Source organism: Elephantulus edwardii, unplaced genomic scaffold (genome assembly GCF_000299155.1).
Source record: "Elephantulus edwardii isolate Elephantulus edwardi_28Jun2011 unplaced genomic scaffold, EleEdw1.0 scaffold00251, whole genome shotgun sequence".
NCBI lineage: Eukaryota > Metazoa > Chordata > Mammalia > Macroscelidea > Macroscelididae > Elephantulus > Elephantulus edwardii.
This window is the reverse complement of record NW_006400001.1, coordinates 3,487,093-3,502,900: the sequence shown is the minus strand read 5'-3', so window position 1 is coordinate 3,502,900 and position 15,808 is coordinate 3,487,093. Positions and strand designations below refer to the sequence as shown.

Below are 15,808 nucleotides of genomic sequence, written 5' to 3'. Positions count from 1 at the left end.
AAGGCCATATCCTTGAAAATTCAGCCATAAACACTAAATATATTTACCTCCACCTGATAAAGTGTGCATGAAAGTCCGTCAAAGCTTCATTTAGATTGAATAGCAGTAACAGAGAAATCAGAGCACTTTTCCTGCAACCTCTATGCAAAGACTTGACTAGACGATGATGGGAGAAATCATTCTGTATGACGAAAGTATACCCTATCCTATCAGATTATCCTATCAAATGCTGGCAAACTCCTTGCCCCAGACCCCCAGGTCATCTGGCAAGTCCGCTCTGCCAACCTCCTCATGGCCCCAAAAAACCACCACAAGTGCCCGGAGCCCTCAAATCTACCACACCTCAAGTAGTCTAGGTAAATTCATTTGAGGTTCCATTAGTTCAACGTGAAAAGGTCACTTGAGAATGATAGTTTGATATTATTTCATGGAATGTTGTGCAAAAGGGAGAATTAGTAATAGACTTGCTGGTTTGCATGCTAATACATACAACATGCACATACATACACACATAAACAAACATGCACTGTGGAGTTCTGTTGGATCAGACCAATTTAATCATCTCCAAACACAAAATTAAATGCAATACATATTTTCCACCACTGTGATAGAAGATTCAGACCAACTACTCTCTGTAGTAATGCTATTGGAACTCCTTTAGCAGCTTCATTCAGACCCCACGAATCCTCCCACCAATTAAGCTTTGACATAAAAACCAGAGCCAACCACAAACTACAGTTACAAAATTATATGATCTGCAAATCTCCCTAAACTCCTCTGGCTCCTGTTCCTAGAACAATACTCCGCTGTACATAGTATTAATTGTTTCTGATGACAGGGATAATTTTAGAGAGAACTTGGCTGACTTCTCTGGTCTCCTTATTTGCACCTCTTTGTGACAAGTTCTGGAAGGAGCTGGGCACAGGGGCTCTCTGAATTCCCCTGTAAAGCTGACTCACAGCACTATGTGGGCTTCTGTGCCTTCATGGGAATCCTTTGAACACTTTTTTCCCTCTTTTTAAATTTTTTGAACATTTTCTTATTTAAACAGTGAGAAAATGCAAAGCAACATCTGAGCCTGCATTAGTTTCTCTTGATTCAATATATCTAAACCCTCCATTTTAGACCATAGGATACAGAGATTCAGAGCAAATCTTGACAAATATAAAATAATGACGGCCTTTTTTTGTGTGTTGGGAAAGAGGGCGAAAATTACATTTACAGAGTAAGACACATCATATAAGAATGCACTGTATCATCACCTCCCTGCTCCCTTGTGCTTTGTGTTTCAGCAAATCCTCAACTATGATTCACACTTTGTACATTTGCTTCTTTTTCACCAGAATGCCTTCACTAAGCCTCTTCCTAATGCAATTTACCCACTGGCATAAGTATCCAAATTCAAAAGCCAGTGTAGGCATCAATTCACTGGTAAAATGTTAGCATTCTTCTCACTGACGCAAATTGAAACGATCTCTATGTTTACTGTCCAATCTGGAAAGAATATCCTTATGTTCTTAGGTAGTGCTGAGTCAAATACCACTCATAGCAACCCTATGAACAACACATCTGAACCCTGTCCTGTCCTGTGCCATCCTAACAGTCTCTGATACACTTGAACAATTATGGCAGTCACCATGTCATTCTATCTAGCCTTTTACTGTAGCTTTACATTCTATCTCATTAAGGGTTTTCCTATATTTCTCTGATGCTTCATCTCTCCAAACGTGATAACCCATTCCAGGGAATAACCTCTCCTGGTAACATTTTCACATTGTGAGAGACAAAGCTTTGCCATCCTTGCACCTTTTCCAAGACATATCTGTTCATTTCTTTGGCAATCCATGGGATCTTTAGTGCTTTTCTCCAGCATCATATCTCGAAGACACCAATTCTTCAACCTGATTGCAAGCTGACATCATTGCTCCTCAGTTACTTGGAGAGCTCTCTGACAGGTGACTTGCCCCATGTTAATTTGTCTCCTGATCTCCTGACTCTCGCAACAAGGATGTTATTTTGGAAACAAGTTATTATATAAAATTGTTGACAATTTCAAACTTCCCCCCCCATCTACCACGATGTTGCCTATTGGTCCAGTAAGTACTGAAAATATTTGTCTTTTTCATGATGAGATGCAATCCATATTGAAGACTGTATTTTAAAGTTAGATCAGCAAAAGAGGTAAAGACCTTCAATGAAATGCTTTGACACAGTGACTGCAGCAATGGGCGCAAGTGTGTCAGATCCGATGAGGATGGCACAGTTTAGGACAGGATTCAGATGTGTAGTCCACAGGGATGCTGTGAGTCATACTGGACTCAATGACAACTAACAACAAGTTAGTAGTAGTACGTCGACTTCAATTAGAAGCCCAGTCTTGCATGTCTATCATTTCCACACCCGCAGGCTGCTTCCCAAAAAGCTGAATGAAAAGTTACTCTTCTGATGGGAAAAATATTGACTTTGCAATAATCCTGACCTCAGGAAGTATCCCTGTGGAGGGGATCACATTCTCTTCCAGTGTGCTGGATGACTGTGCTCTAACAGAATAGAGCAATCTCTTCATCCATTTTTGGTTCTCAGGTTAAATAGTGCTTTGTGCTCCTCTCTGTACAAGATCACAGCATTCGCTACAGGTACTAATTAGGCCTCATGACACTCCCCTGTGGAAATGATCTTATTATTATGACTAAAATGGTACTAAAGATATCTAAGGTGTTTAACCTAAAGTGAAGAAAAAGTATTACGTAGTCCAATGTCATGTTCATAGTACAAAAAGCCCACAAACCCTAGGAGCTTGACAGCTTGGCCTGGGGCAAATAGAACAAATAGAGAAAGGCTTGTCTGTGGAACATGTCTTAAGAGACATTATCCCACTCACATTCCCTACACCTTCCTCCTCTGCATTTTACTGTAGCTTTACATTCTTTGCACCTTTTCCCAGCTGCCCTTTGTTACCGCCTTAGGGAGCTCTAGAGACTTAGTGATTAAGGAATTGAGCTGGAAACTTAAAGTCAGGTGGTTCAAATCCATCAGTTACTCCTAGGGAGAAAGATAGGCATGCTCTTCATGTGTGATTTATAGCCCCTTAAAACTCACTGAAGGGTCAACTATAATCTAGTTCCAGCTCCTTGACAATGAGTTGGCAATGAGGTGCTTGTTCTTTTACCCCTTTAATCTTCAGTGCTGGAAATTTCCTATGGATGGCAATAGGGCACTTTCTCAAAAAGTTGCAAATAGAAATACCATTTGACCCAGCAATTCCACTACTGGGAATATACCCCAAAGAGACCATAACTGACATCCAAGCAGATATACGCACACCCATGTTTATTTCGGCACTGTTTACAATAGCAAGGAGTTGGAAACAACCTAAGTGCCAATCAACAAATAAATGGATAGAGAAGCTGTGGTATAGTCACACAATGGAATACTATGCTCTATTGAAAAACAAGGAACTCATGCAGTATTATCCAAAATAGGGGACCCTGGAGGACATTATGCTGAGTGAAGTGTCTCAGTAACAAAAGGACAAATATTGTATAGTGCCACTATTGTAAAATGGGACTGACATCGGAATTGGGAAGAGAATGAGAAAGATGGGATAAATTATGTATACTGCATTGAAACAGATGAGGGAGAGAACTGTTTAAAAGGGATATATAATTAGGTATTATTATCATGACATGAGTCCAGAATGAAGGCTGCACAGTGGAGTAGACTTGGGGGGAGGGATTGTATAACAATGAAATAATTTTTATTTTACTTTTCAAAGAGAAGAGCAAACAAGGGCGAGATTGGGCAGGGAGAAAGGTGCAACAATGAATGAATGGAAATCCAAAGTCTCTGTAAACTTTCATAAAAATTAATTTTTATAAAAGGAGGAGGGAGAGCTTTGGTGACCTCGTGGTAAGGCGCTGTGTTGTAATCCTTAAGTTATGTGGTTTGAATCCACAGGTTGCTCCATGAAAGAAAGATAGGCAATCTCCTGCCATACAATTAACTGCTTCTTGTAGACCTACTGGAATGTCAGCTCTGGGTTGGTTCTAACTTGATGGCACACAACAGCAACAACGTTATACTATATTGTTCAAACTAAGTCAGCTGCTAATTGAAACATCGGCAGTTGAAGCTTTCCCAGAGTCTCTTCAGAAGAGAGGTCTGGTCATCTACTTATGAATGATGATTCACTGAAAACCCCATGAATACATGCTTGGAGTCAATTTCATTCTATGTAGTAACTTGGAGGTTATCCGCCACCATCCCACATCTATTGCCACCACCGTCAGTTGCAATTATGTCAACTTCATTGAGACAGCATGTGTATCAGTAGAATTGCTCTTGGGAGGAAATGGCTGCTTTTCCAAAATGTATCACCAGACTTTCCTTCTGAGATGGCTCTGGAACTCTAAATTTCCACTATCAAATGAAAACCATTTGCACCACCCAGAGCAGACTCCATCTATTGTGTAGTGCAGTTAACAGGTCTATTGAGAAAGAGGGAAAGAACCTCCACGAGGTGGATTGACACAGTGACTGCAGAAATGAGCTCATGTGTGGCAGAGATGGTGAGGCTGGCCCAGGATAGGACCTTGTTTAGATCTGTTGTTCACAAGGTCGACATAAGTTGTCCTCGCTCAACGACACCTAACAACAGTTGAAAAAGAGAGAAATCCCATGCAGTTAAAAACATTTAGCTTTGATATCTGCTGAAATAGTTGTGATTTCATTTGTCAGAGTCTTTTGAATGGAACCCTTGGAACTTGATACTAAGATAGAAAAATTAGAGCATGATCCAGCTTCCTAAGATATTGATATAATTCTTCATCTCTGAGGTCCCTTAGCCTCAGTATGATAGTAGAAGTGACTCTATTAATTCTCTGACAATCGTAACTCCTTTTCTTTTTACCTGTCCTCTTCTCAGAAGCTCTCCTCACTCCCTTCACATTTGGTTGCTACTTCCCCCTCATGCCAAATCCTCACTTATTTTGGTTGTTGCAGTTGTGTGTACTATTGGCATGGAAATGAGCCATAGCTGATCCTTCAGGCAGTTTTCAGGGACAGTTAATTACGCAAGAGGAGATTGTTTATCTTTCTCTTGTGGAGCAGCTAGTGTATTCGAACCATAAAATTTTGGGCGGCCAGCACAATTCTTTCCCATTAGGCCACCAGAGCTCCCTAATGATACACCATAATTTACCTGCTTTAAATAGGGCTTCAGAAATAGAAGTCTGTCCTCACTTTTCTTTGAAAACTTATGTCTTAGCTATCAAGTGTTATAAAAGGAAAAATTATATTACAGAAAACTTTATTAAGAAGTCTGTTGTTGATGATGTCTGTGAAGTGTCTGATAATGTCTGATAATGGAAACAGTAGGAGTTCTGAATCCACTAGTCTTCTTCAGAAGAAAGATGGACAATCTTGAAAAGATTTGTAGCCTCCAAAATGTAACAGAGTCAGCACTGACTCTGCAGAAATGACTTTTTTGTTTTGTTGCGGATGTTAAATGGTACCAGTAAGCAATAACTAAAAGAATCTTTTACTTGACACATGGATTCCTGAAATAGTTGAGATTTTTTTCTTCTTATTGTGTACCATCAAGTTGGATCTGACTGGCACAGGAGTAGAATACCCCTCCTTCTCCAGCAAAGCATCTGGTGGACTTGAACGGTGGACCTTTGGGATTTCAGCACAAAACTTCTTGCCACTAGGCCACCAGAGCTTCCTTTTAAAATGAGTTTAAACCATTATTCCCATGAATGATTTCTAAATATTTTCCTACCTTGAAAGGAAATAGACTTCCTTTGAGAAATAACTAGTAGTGGGAAAAGACAAAAAGAATAAAAATTAAAATAGGATATCTTCTTGTGCCTGAAAATAACAAGTGCTCACAGAGTATTGATGACAGGTAAGAAGTATAAAAAGATCCACCTTAGAAGGGTTGCCAATTCTGTGACAATCCAAGCATCAAAATAAGTAATGGTATCAATGATTCTAATCCTTTGTTTGAAATAAGAAAAACTAGACCATATTGATTATCAATGAATAATTACAAATTTGAAAAGGTACAATATAATGTCAACTAATACATGTAGAATAAATGAAACACTTAGCATAATCACCACTGTGCAATCACCATGATAATAATTTAATTAAGTAGGAATCAACAATTGATAAAAAAATAGCCAGTGAAAATTTCATGAGAAACAGAATATGCACATATTGAAGTCTTGAAGTATTTTGTCATGAATTATTTATTAATTTCAAAGGGAAATATTAACAAAGTGGAAAGACATGATAGTCATCACTTTAACCAAGAGATCAAAGTTAAAATTATGCAAAGTATTGGGATATTATGTGTCTCCTGCTATGATACACCAAGAAGAAAATGAAATTATACGTGTACCATTCCTGCCTAAAATCTCATGTCTTTAAATCTAATCATTAAGAAACATCAGACACACCCAAATGGAGAAATATTCTACAACATAACTGGCATTTACTCTTAAAAATGTCAATATCATTAAAGATCAAAAAGAATAAAAACCTGCTCCATATTAAAATATAGTAAAGAGATGTTAAATGAATATTAAATACATGGTAATGCATTAGGTCTTGATTAGGAAAAGGAAAGAAATTCTGTAATAAAACATTGGAAAAATTTACTATCAGCTATAAGTAGCCAGTGACTATCGTCTTAACTCGCAGTGACCCCTGTGTGTCATAGAAATGTGCATGATAGTTTTATTTGACTGAATCTGTAAGAGATCCCAGCTCTTTCTCCTTAGTTCCTTCTAGGTGAAGTTGGATCACCAAACTTTCCTTTAACTGGTGAGAATGTCAGTTGTGTACACTGCCAGAGGCATCTGGCTTGAATGGTTCTGTCATTGTTATGTACCCTCCTGGAGCTCTGGTGGCCTCATAACAAGAAGCTGCGCTGTAATCTCTAAGGCACACGGTTGGAAGCCCCCAGCTGCTCCACAGGAGAAGGATGGACAATCTCTTTCCATGTGATTAACTGCTTCTGAAAACCCACCGGAAGGTAAACTATGGGTCAGTACACAACAACAGCATGTACCCTCAAGTCAGGAATACTTATCAATTGACCCTCCAGTAAATATTTAGAAGCTGTAAATAAAATGAGAAGAGATAGACTATCTTTCAGCTTGTGTTTTCTAACCACATGCATTTGGGTTGACAGAGCACCTCCTTATCCCCAAGCCATCAGAAATCTCTATTCATTTAAATAAACTTTTTTTAAAATTAATGTTAACATTCCTGATATTTCATTATTGTTGTTGTTGTTTGGCGCCGTCGAGTCGTAGACGACTCATAGCGACCCTATGAACGAACAGCCTGAGCACTGTTCGTACTAAGAGTTTCCCGAGGCAAGCCATTTTGGAAGTGGATGCCGCTCCTTTTTCCAGGCTTGATTTAGTCGGGAAGCTCCAGCCAACACTGTGCACCATGGGTACCCATTACCACGATTGGCACATCACTGTCACAGTGGTCAGCATCATAGCGACCACAAGTTACCTCTGCACAGCAGCACACAGACCAGTGCTATACCACCTGCGTCCCCCAGCCCGCCCTTGCAGGACGAGGAAGCCAAGCCTGGAGGCCAGGGCTCACGTTCCAGACCTCAGCGGCCCCCAAGCAGCGGCCACGCCGCCCTCCTGCACCGCCAGCCCTTCCTCATGCTGTCAGGAGGCCTCAGCCTGCTCCCGTTGCCTGGGCCAAGACGACCTGAACCCTGAAAAAGTGCCTGTCAGCTGGGATTTCCCAGTCAGCCTGTAGGCCCAGCATGAACAGGACGAGCATGGAAGACCCGCCGGTCCAGAGAGATTTCATTATTATTACACAATATTTTTTTAAATAAATATGCCTGGTCTTCACAATTACAAGCTATGCATCAGAGAGCTGGACAATGATCAAAGTTGACAGAAGAATAATTGATGCCCTTGAGTTGAGCATCTGTTAGCTGAAATACAACTTCAGTTTGCTCGGCTCCACAGTCAACACTCTTGGCACCAGCAGTCAGGAAATCAAAAAACGTATTGCGATGGGAAAGTCTGCTGTTAATGACCTCTCTAAAGTACTCAAGAGCAACTGTGTCTCTCTGGAGACTAAGGTGTGCCTGATACAGGCCATGGTCTTTGCAATCACTTGTTATGCATCAGAGAGCTGGACAATAACTAGGAAGGACAGAAGGAGAATTGATGCCTTTGAGCTGTGGTGCCTGAGAAGAGTATTGAATGTACCATGGACTGCCAGGAAAACAAACAGATTCATCCTGGAGAGGGTTAAACCAAGCAACTCCTTGGAGGCAAGGATTCTGGGGCTTCATCTGACATAATTTGGACATGTTGCCAGGAGGGACAGATCCTTGGAGAGGGACATCATGCTTGAGAGGGTGGAGGGACGGTGCAAGAGGGGAAGACCCTCTATGAGATGGATTGATTCAGTGACTGGCGTAATCAGGGTGGGTGTGTCAGAGGCAGTGCGATTGGCACAGAATAGAGCATGGTTTAGGGCTGTTGTACATAGGGTCGTTATGAGTCGCAAGCGACTCGATGGCATATGACAATAACAACAACAACTTGTGTTGAGGTGCTACAGAAGAGTATTAAATATATCATGGACTGCCAAGAGAACTAACAGGTCTATGCAGGAGAGGATAAAACCAAGCTACTCCTTGGAGGGAAGGATTCTGAACTTTTATCTTGCATACTTTGGGCATCTGGCCAGGAAGGATAAGTCCTTGAAGAAGGACATCATGCTTGGGAGGGTGGAAGGAAAGAGTAGGAGAAGAATCCCCCAGATGAACTGCTTTGAAGGAAATGGTAAAAAATAAGGTCCCAGGAATAGATCGTATACCAATTGACATATTTCAGCTAACAGATGCTGCCCTGGATGTGCTCACCAAGTTGTGCCAAGAAATCTGGAGAACAACCACTTGGCCAACTGACTGGAAGAGATCTATATTTGTTTCCATTCCAAAGAAGGGTGACCCAACCGAGTGTGGAAAATATGGAACAATATCATTGATTACACATGCAAGCAAGATTCTACTGAAGATTTTCCAAAAATGACTAGAACAACATATCAGCAGAGAATTGCCAGAAGTCCAGGCTGGATTTAGAAGGGGTCGTGGCACTAGGGATATAGTAGCTGATGTTAGATCGATCTTAGCTGAAAGCAGGGAATACCAGAAGAATGTTTTCCTGTGTTTCATTGATTATTGAAAGGCATTTGACTGTGTGGATCATAACAAACTGTGGCTGACTCTGAGAAGAATGGGAATCCCAGAACACTTGGTCATGCTGATGTGAAACCTGTACTTGGACCAAGAGGCACTCATCAGAACAGAGCAGGGAAACACGGCATGGTTCAAAATTGGGAAATGTGTACTCCAGGGATGTGTCCTATCTCCATACCTTTTCAAACTGTATGCAGAACAGGTTATCTGAGAGGCTGGGCTCTATGAGGAGAAGTGTGGCATCAGGATTGGTGGAAGATCTATCAACAATATGTGCTATGTAGATTGACACAACCCTGCTTGCTGAAACTGAGGAGGAGCTGAAATGCTTGCTGCAGAGGGTCAAAGAGTGCAGCCTTTAATATGGATTGAGGCTCAATGCCAAGACAAAAATTCTCAACACTAGACCAATTGGCAGCATCAGGATGGATGGTGAAGAGACTGAGATTGTTAACTTTAGTCTGCTTGGCTCCATGGTCAGGCTGCTCCTTGGAGGCAAGGATTCTGGGGCTTTGTCTGACATAATTTGGACATGTTGTAAGGAGGGATCGGTTCTTGGAGAGGGACATCATGCTTGGGAGGGTGGAGGGACGGCTCAGGAGGGGAAGACCCTTTATGAGGTGGATTGATTCAGTTACTGGGGTAACCGGGATGGGTGTGTCTGAGGCAGCTGGATTGGCACAGGATAGAGCAGGGTTTAAGGCTGTTGTACATATGGTCACTACGAGTCGCAAGCAACTCGACGGCACATAACAACAACAACATCATGAACAATATATTAAATGACCCAGAAAATGCCAAAAGAAGATGGAGGGAATATACAGAATCACTGTACCCAAGAGAACTGATTGACACTGAAAAATGTCAAAAGTACCATATAACAGGAGTCAATGGAAATAAAGAAGGAAGTGGAAGCTGCAATGAAGGCATTCACAAAAAAATAAGTCCTTAGAAATCTATGGGATACCAGTGGACTTGTTTCAGTTAACAAATGCAGCCTTGAATGAACTCACCAGTCAATGCTAGGGAATTTGGAGGACAACTCTCTGGCCAAAGGATTGGAAGAGGTTTATATTTGTTCCCACTCCCTAGAAAGGTGATTTAATTGAATGTGGAAACTATTAAGCAATAACATTAATATCATGTGGAAGCAAAATATTACTGAAGATCATTCAAAAATGGCTATTACATAAATAGGGAACTGCCAGTTGTTGAAGCCTGAGGTAGAAGAGTTTGTGGAAACATATCATTGATGATGTCAGATGGATCCTGGCTGAAAGTAAAAGAATACCACAGAATGTATATTTGTTCTTTACTATCTATGAAAAGGCATTTGACTGTGTGTTTCATAACAAGATATGACTGACATTGAGAAGAATGGGAGTTCCAGAGCACTTAATTGTACTCATGTGAAACCTATACCTGGACCAGGAAGCTGTTGTGTGAATAGAACAGGAAAACACTGCATAGTTTAAAATGAAGAAGAAATTGCATCGGGGTTGTAGTCCTTCTTCATACCTATTCAATCTGTATGTTGAGCAAATTTTATTTGAGAAGCTGGACTCTTTGAAGAGGAATGCAACATCAGAATCTGAGGGTAACTCATCAATAGCCTGCATTATGCACATGATACAACCTTGCTGGCTGAAAGTGAAAAGGAGTTGAAGCAATTGTGGCAGAATATCAAATAATGCACTCTTTGGTATGGACTGCATTTCAGTGTCAAGAGAGCAAAGATTCTTACCACTGGACCTATAGGCAGCTTCATGATGAATGGAGAAGAGATTTAACCTGTCAACAACTTCATTCTACTTGGATCCAAAATTAGCACTCTTGGTACCAACAATCAGGAAATGAGACACATTACATTGGAAAAATCTGCAGTTAGGGACTTCTCTAAATTATTGAGGAGTAATGATGTCAATTTGACGACTATGATGCATCTGATTCCTCCCATGATCTTTCTGATCACTTGCTATGCATCTGAGGGCTGAACAATGAATAAAGATGACTGAAGAAGAATTGATGCCTTTGAGCTGCAGTGTTGGAGAAAAGCACTGAACATCCCATGAACTGCCAAAAACAAAATCAAAAGAAGCAAACATGTCTTGGAAAGGGTGTAGCTGTTGCAACGGGCTCTAGTGTGTCAGAAAGTATGAGGTTGGCACAGAACCGTACAGGGCTCAGATCTATTGTTCACAGGGTCTCCAAGAGTTGTATTCAAGTCACTGGCACTTTTTTTTTTTTATTTGGAAAAGGTCTGTTAATTTTGTGATTACATTTATTTGAAGGGTTGGAGAAAAATGAAAATGCCATTTAACCAAAGAACGTATAAGCTATCTAAATGAACTCACTTCAGGACTGAAGACCCACTGGTCACATCTGAGTATCAAAATTTATGCAGGTTTCTCTTTTTAATATATTATACATTAAAGAGACTACTGTACAAAGTCTCTTCCCCATTGGACAAATTCTTGGTTTCAGCCAACTCTCAATGGAGGGACAACTAGAACAACACCATCTCCCCGAACAAAGAGCATTGGAATATTCCGCTTCGTTGACTTAGTCTCTGCACTGACGTCCTTGCTCTTTCGCACTTTAAAGAGGTCTCTCTTTTGATTTCTTGACTGCTGCAATCTCTAGTGTTGATTTATAGATCTCTTCATATGTTTCTTAATCAATTTCTATAGTAGTCACCGTTTCTTCCACATCTCCCAATATCATATTTAAATGTTGATCATAAGCGTGTAATCTTCCTCGGAGCTCTCGGTCATTGCGCATCTTCACATAAATTCGCGCATCCAGGCTGAGCCTGATAAGATCTAGAGCCTCCTCTACTGTGTTGGTGGTTTGTTGCTGGTCCACGTCGTCCGCCACTTTTTAACTACCTATTTCTAGCAGTTAGATAACAGAATCATATGGAATTTCTAAGTTCAGTTTTTTGAGGGAATGTCAAACTGTCTTCCACAGTTGTTACATCATTTTACAATCCGCCAGCAGTGAATGAGAATTCCTATTTCTCCACATTCTCTATTCCTTGCTGTCCTGTTGAACTTTGCTACCGCTTGGGGTGAAATAGTTCCTCATTTTGATTTTGATTTGCATGTGGCTGTCATTCAGTGTAAAGGTATCTTTCTGTGTCTGTTAGCCATCTGGATTTCTTTGTGAAAAGTTTTTCCATATGTTTTGCGATTTTGTTATTGGATTATCAGGGTTTTTCGGGTTTGTGTGTTTGTTTTTGTTTTTGTTTTTTTCTTGTGGAAGCCTTGTAGTAGTCTGTATACTTTTGTTATGACATCTTTGTCTGTGATAGCATTACCAAGTATTGTTACCAATCTGTAGATTTTCTTTTCCTTCTATTGGAAAAAGTTTTTAATATACACAGGAACTTAATATTATAAAAGATCATATTTATTGATTTTATTATTTCCTGATTGTACACTTCTGACTATATTTGAAAACTTATTTATGCCATAGGCTAAGATGTATATGTTTCATCCCATAAGACAAGAACTAAAAAGACAAATTAGGAAAATCTGCTGCCAGAGTGCTAAACAGTATTGATGTCAGTCTGAAGAATAAGGTGCATCTCATCCAGGCCATCATGGTCATTGCAATTGCTTGCTATCCATCAGAGAGATGGACAATAACTAAGGATGACTGAAAAATAATTAATCCCTTTGAGTTTTGGTGCTGGAGAAGAGTATTGAACATACTATGGACTGACATGTCATTCATCTCATCAGGGATCTTCCTCTCCTGTGCTGTTCCTTCACCTTTCCAAGCATGATGTCCTTCTCCAAGAACCTTTCTCTCCGGACACATGTCCAAAGTATGTGAGACAGAGCTTCAAAATCCTTATCTCCGAAGGAGACACTTGGTTTTACGCTCTCCAAGACAGACCTACTTTTGTTCTCCTGGCTGTCCATGGTATGTTCAATACTCTTGTACAGCACTCCAACTCAATTGCATCAATTCTTCTTCTTCTGTCATCCTTAGTCATTGTCCAGCTCTTTGATACTAGCATGCAATTGCAAAGACTCTGACCTGGATCAGGTGTACCTTAGTCTCTACCCTGGTATTGTTGCTACTCCTAGAGACACAAAAGCATCTTTATAAAGAATATTGTAAAACATTACTACCATAAACAATTAGAGACCTAACTAAATGGAAATACTTATCATGTTCATGGAGAACAGGACTGATCAAAGTGAAAATGACTACCCTACCCAATGCAAGCTACATGTTCAATGCAATCATAACACACAAACCAAACTTATTTTTCAAGAATATCAGAAAGCCAATTTGATAGTGTATTTGGAAAGTAAAAAGATCTCAAGTAAGTAAAGGTCTTCTGCAAAATAAAAATGAAGTCTAGGAGGCATAGCATTTCCATATCTCAAAACCTACTGCTCAGTCTATTCATAAAAACAAAAAAACATCATATAGATACAATTATAGGTACATAGACTAATGAATCAAATCAAGAGGCCCAAAATTAACTCGATCACCTATGATAAATTGGTATTTTACAACATATCCAAACATATTAAATGAGGAAATGACAACCTCTTCAATAAATGGCACTGAAAAGCTCTACATCCACCTGCAGAAAATTGAAATAGGATGGACCTATTTCACCATACATCATGCACCAAAATAAACTCAAGGTAAATTAGGGACCTAGAGATAAAGCCTCAAATCATAATGATCATAAGAAACTCATGTCTTTTGGTTTTGTGGTTGCTAGCCGTATGTGTTAATTGTGAAGCAAAGTGAAACAAATAGAATTAATCTGTTAATTTTTTTTAATGGTTAAACTAACATACTGATATATGGAAAAAAACAGTGGAGTTCTGGTGGCATATTCTAGAGGGTGATGAGTGGCTAATCCAAAGGCTGTATTTCTGGTGGTTTGAATCCACCAGTTGCTCCTAAGGAGAAAGATCAACATTCTCCTTTTGTGACTTGGAAAGCGAATGGAAGGTCATTATTAATCTTAGCCTACCTACCAAAGTGAGTATAGAGAAGAATAAAATTGCAAGTAACTGTAACAAAAATGGTTATGATTATTACATTCTTACTGTTGTTAGTTGCCATCGAGTCAAGTACAAATCATAGCGACCTATGAACAAAAGATCTGAATCCTGTTCTATCCTGTGCTATGCTAACAATCCTGGCTTAGAAGAGCCTATTGCAATAGTCACCGAATCTATCCACCGAGTTGAGGGGCTTCCTCTCTTTTGCCAACCCTCCAACCTCCCCAGCGTCATACCTTTATCCAAGGAATAGCTCCTCATAGCAACATGCCTAAAGTATGTGAACCATTCCTGCCTCCAAAGAGCCTTCTGGCTGCACCCTCTCCAAGACATATCTGTTCTCTTCGTCCTCCATGACAAGTTCAATGCTCTTCTCCAAAACCACAACTCGTGGATGTCAATTCTTTTTCAGTCATTCTTATTCATTGTCCAGCTCTCAGATGTGTAACAAGTGGTCGAAAAGACCATGACCTTAATCAAACATAACTTAGCCCGCAAACTGACATCATTACTTTTCAATAATTTGGAGAGCTCCCTAACTGTTGAGTTTCCCAGGGCAATGTGTCTCCTTATTTCCTGACTGCTGATATCAAGGATGTTAATTGTGGATCCAAGCAAGATGAAGCTTGTGATAGTTTCAATCTCCTCTCCATCCACCATGACACTGCCTATTGGTCTAGTGGTAAGAATCTTTGTCTAGGTATAGGTTCCACATGAGCAAAATTCAGTGTTGTGGGATTCCCATTCTTCTCAGTGTCAACCACAACTTATTATGATCCATCAGTAGATTTTTAATCTCCTCTCCATGAACTTTTAAAGGCAAAGGCCCACTCACCAATCCTGTTTGCTTTAATAAGAGGCTTCTGACCCACAGCTGATTGATACATACACCATAAGCCCCCCAAAAAAATCTTAAGATGAATCAAAGAGGTGGGGCATAAAGCCCAAAGCCATAAATATCACCATTTATCTCCCAAGAGATAAAAATGGAACCAAACTTACAAAGCCTAGCCAATGGTATAAATAAGCTGGCAAATACTACCAGGAATGCAAAAACAGGAGAGGATACCATAACAGAACCTTCAAAAATTTTGCCTCTGTGTGCATTAACAACTCTTTCCAACAAGGAAGGGGGGAAAATCTACAGGTTGGGGGGGGGAACAACAAACGTTTGGCAATACCATCTCAGAAAAGGGTTTCATAAGAAAAGTAAAAAGAGTACTTCAGGGCCCTCACATGAAAAAGACTAATTGCAAGGACATTGAAACAGCCCATATGTCCAACCACAAATAAATGGATTGAGAAGTTGTGGTACAGTCATACAATGGAATACCACGCAGCATGCAGGAGCAATGCTTTTGTAAATTATTACCTAACTTGGGAGGGACTGAAGAGCATTATTCTGCGGTAACTCAGTCCCACAAGGACAAATACTGTATAAAATCATTATTGTAGAGTGAGTATGAGGATTCAAGGGGTTGAGGGGGCTGAATGCAGAGGTGTGAGAATG

General features: G+C 40.1%; 1 pseudogene; it reads right to left on the bottom strand.

The window, feature by feature from the left end:
• Positions 1-11,739: 11,739 nt before the first annotated feature.
• Positions 11,740-15,808, bottom strand: part of LOC102870228 — a 38,337-nt pseudogene continuing 34,268 nt past the window's right edge.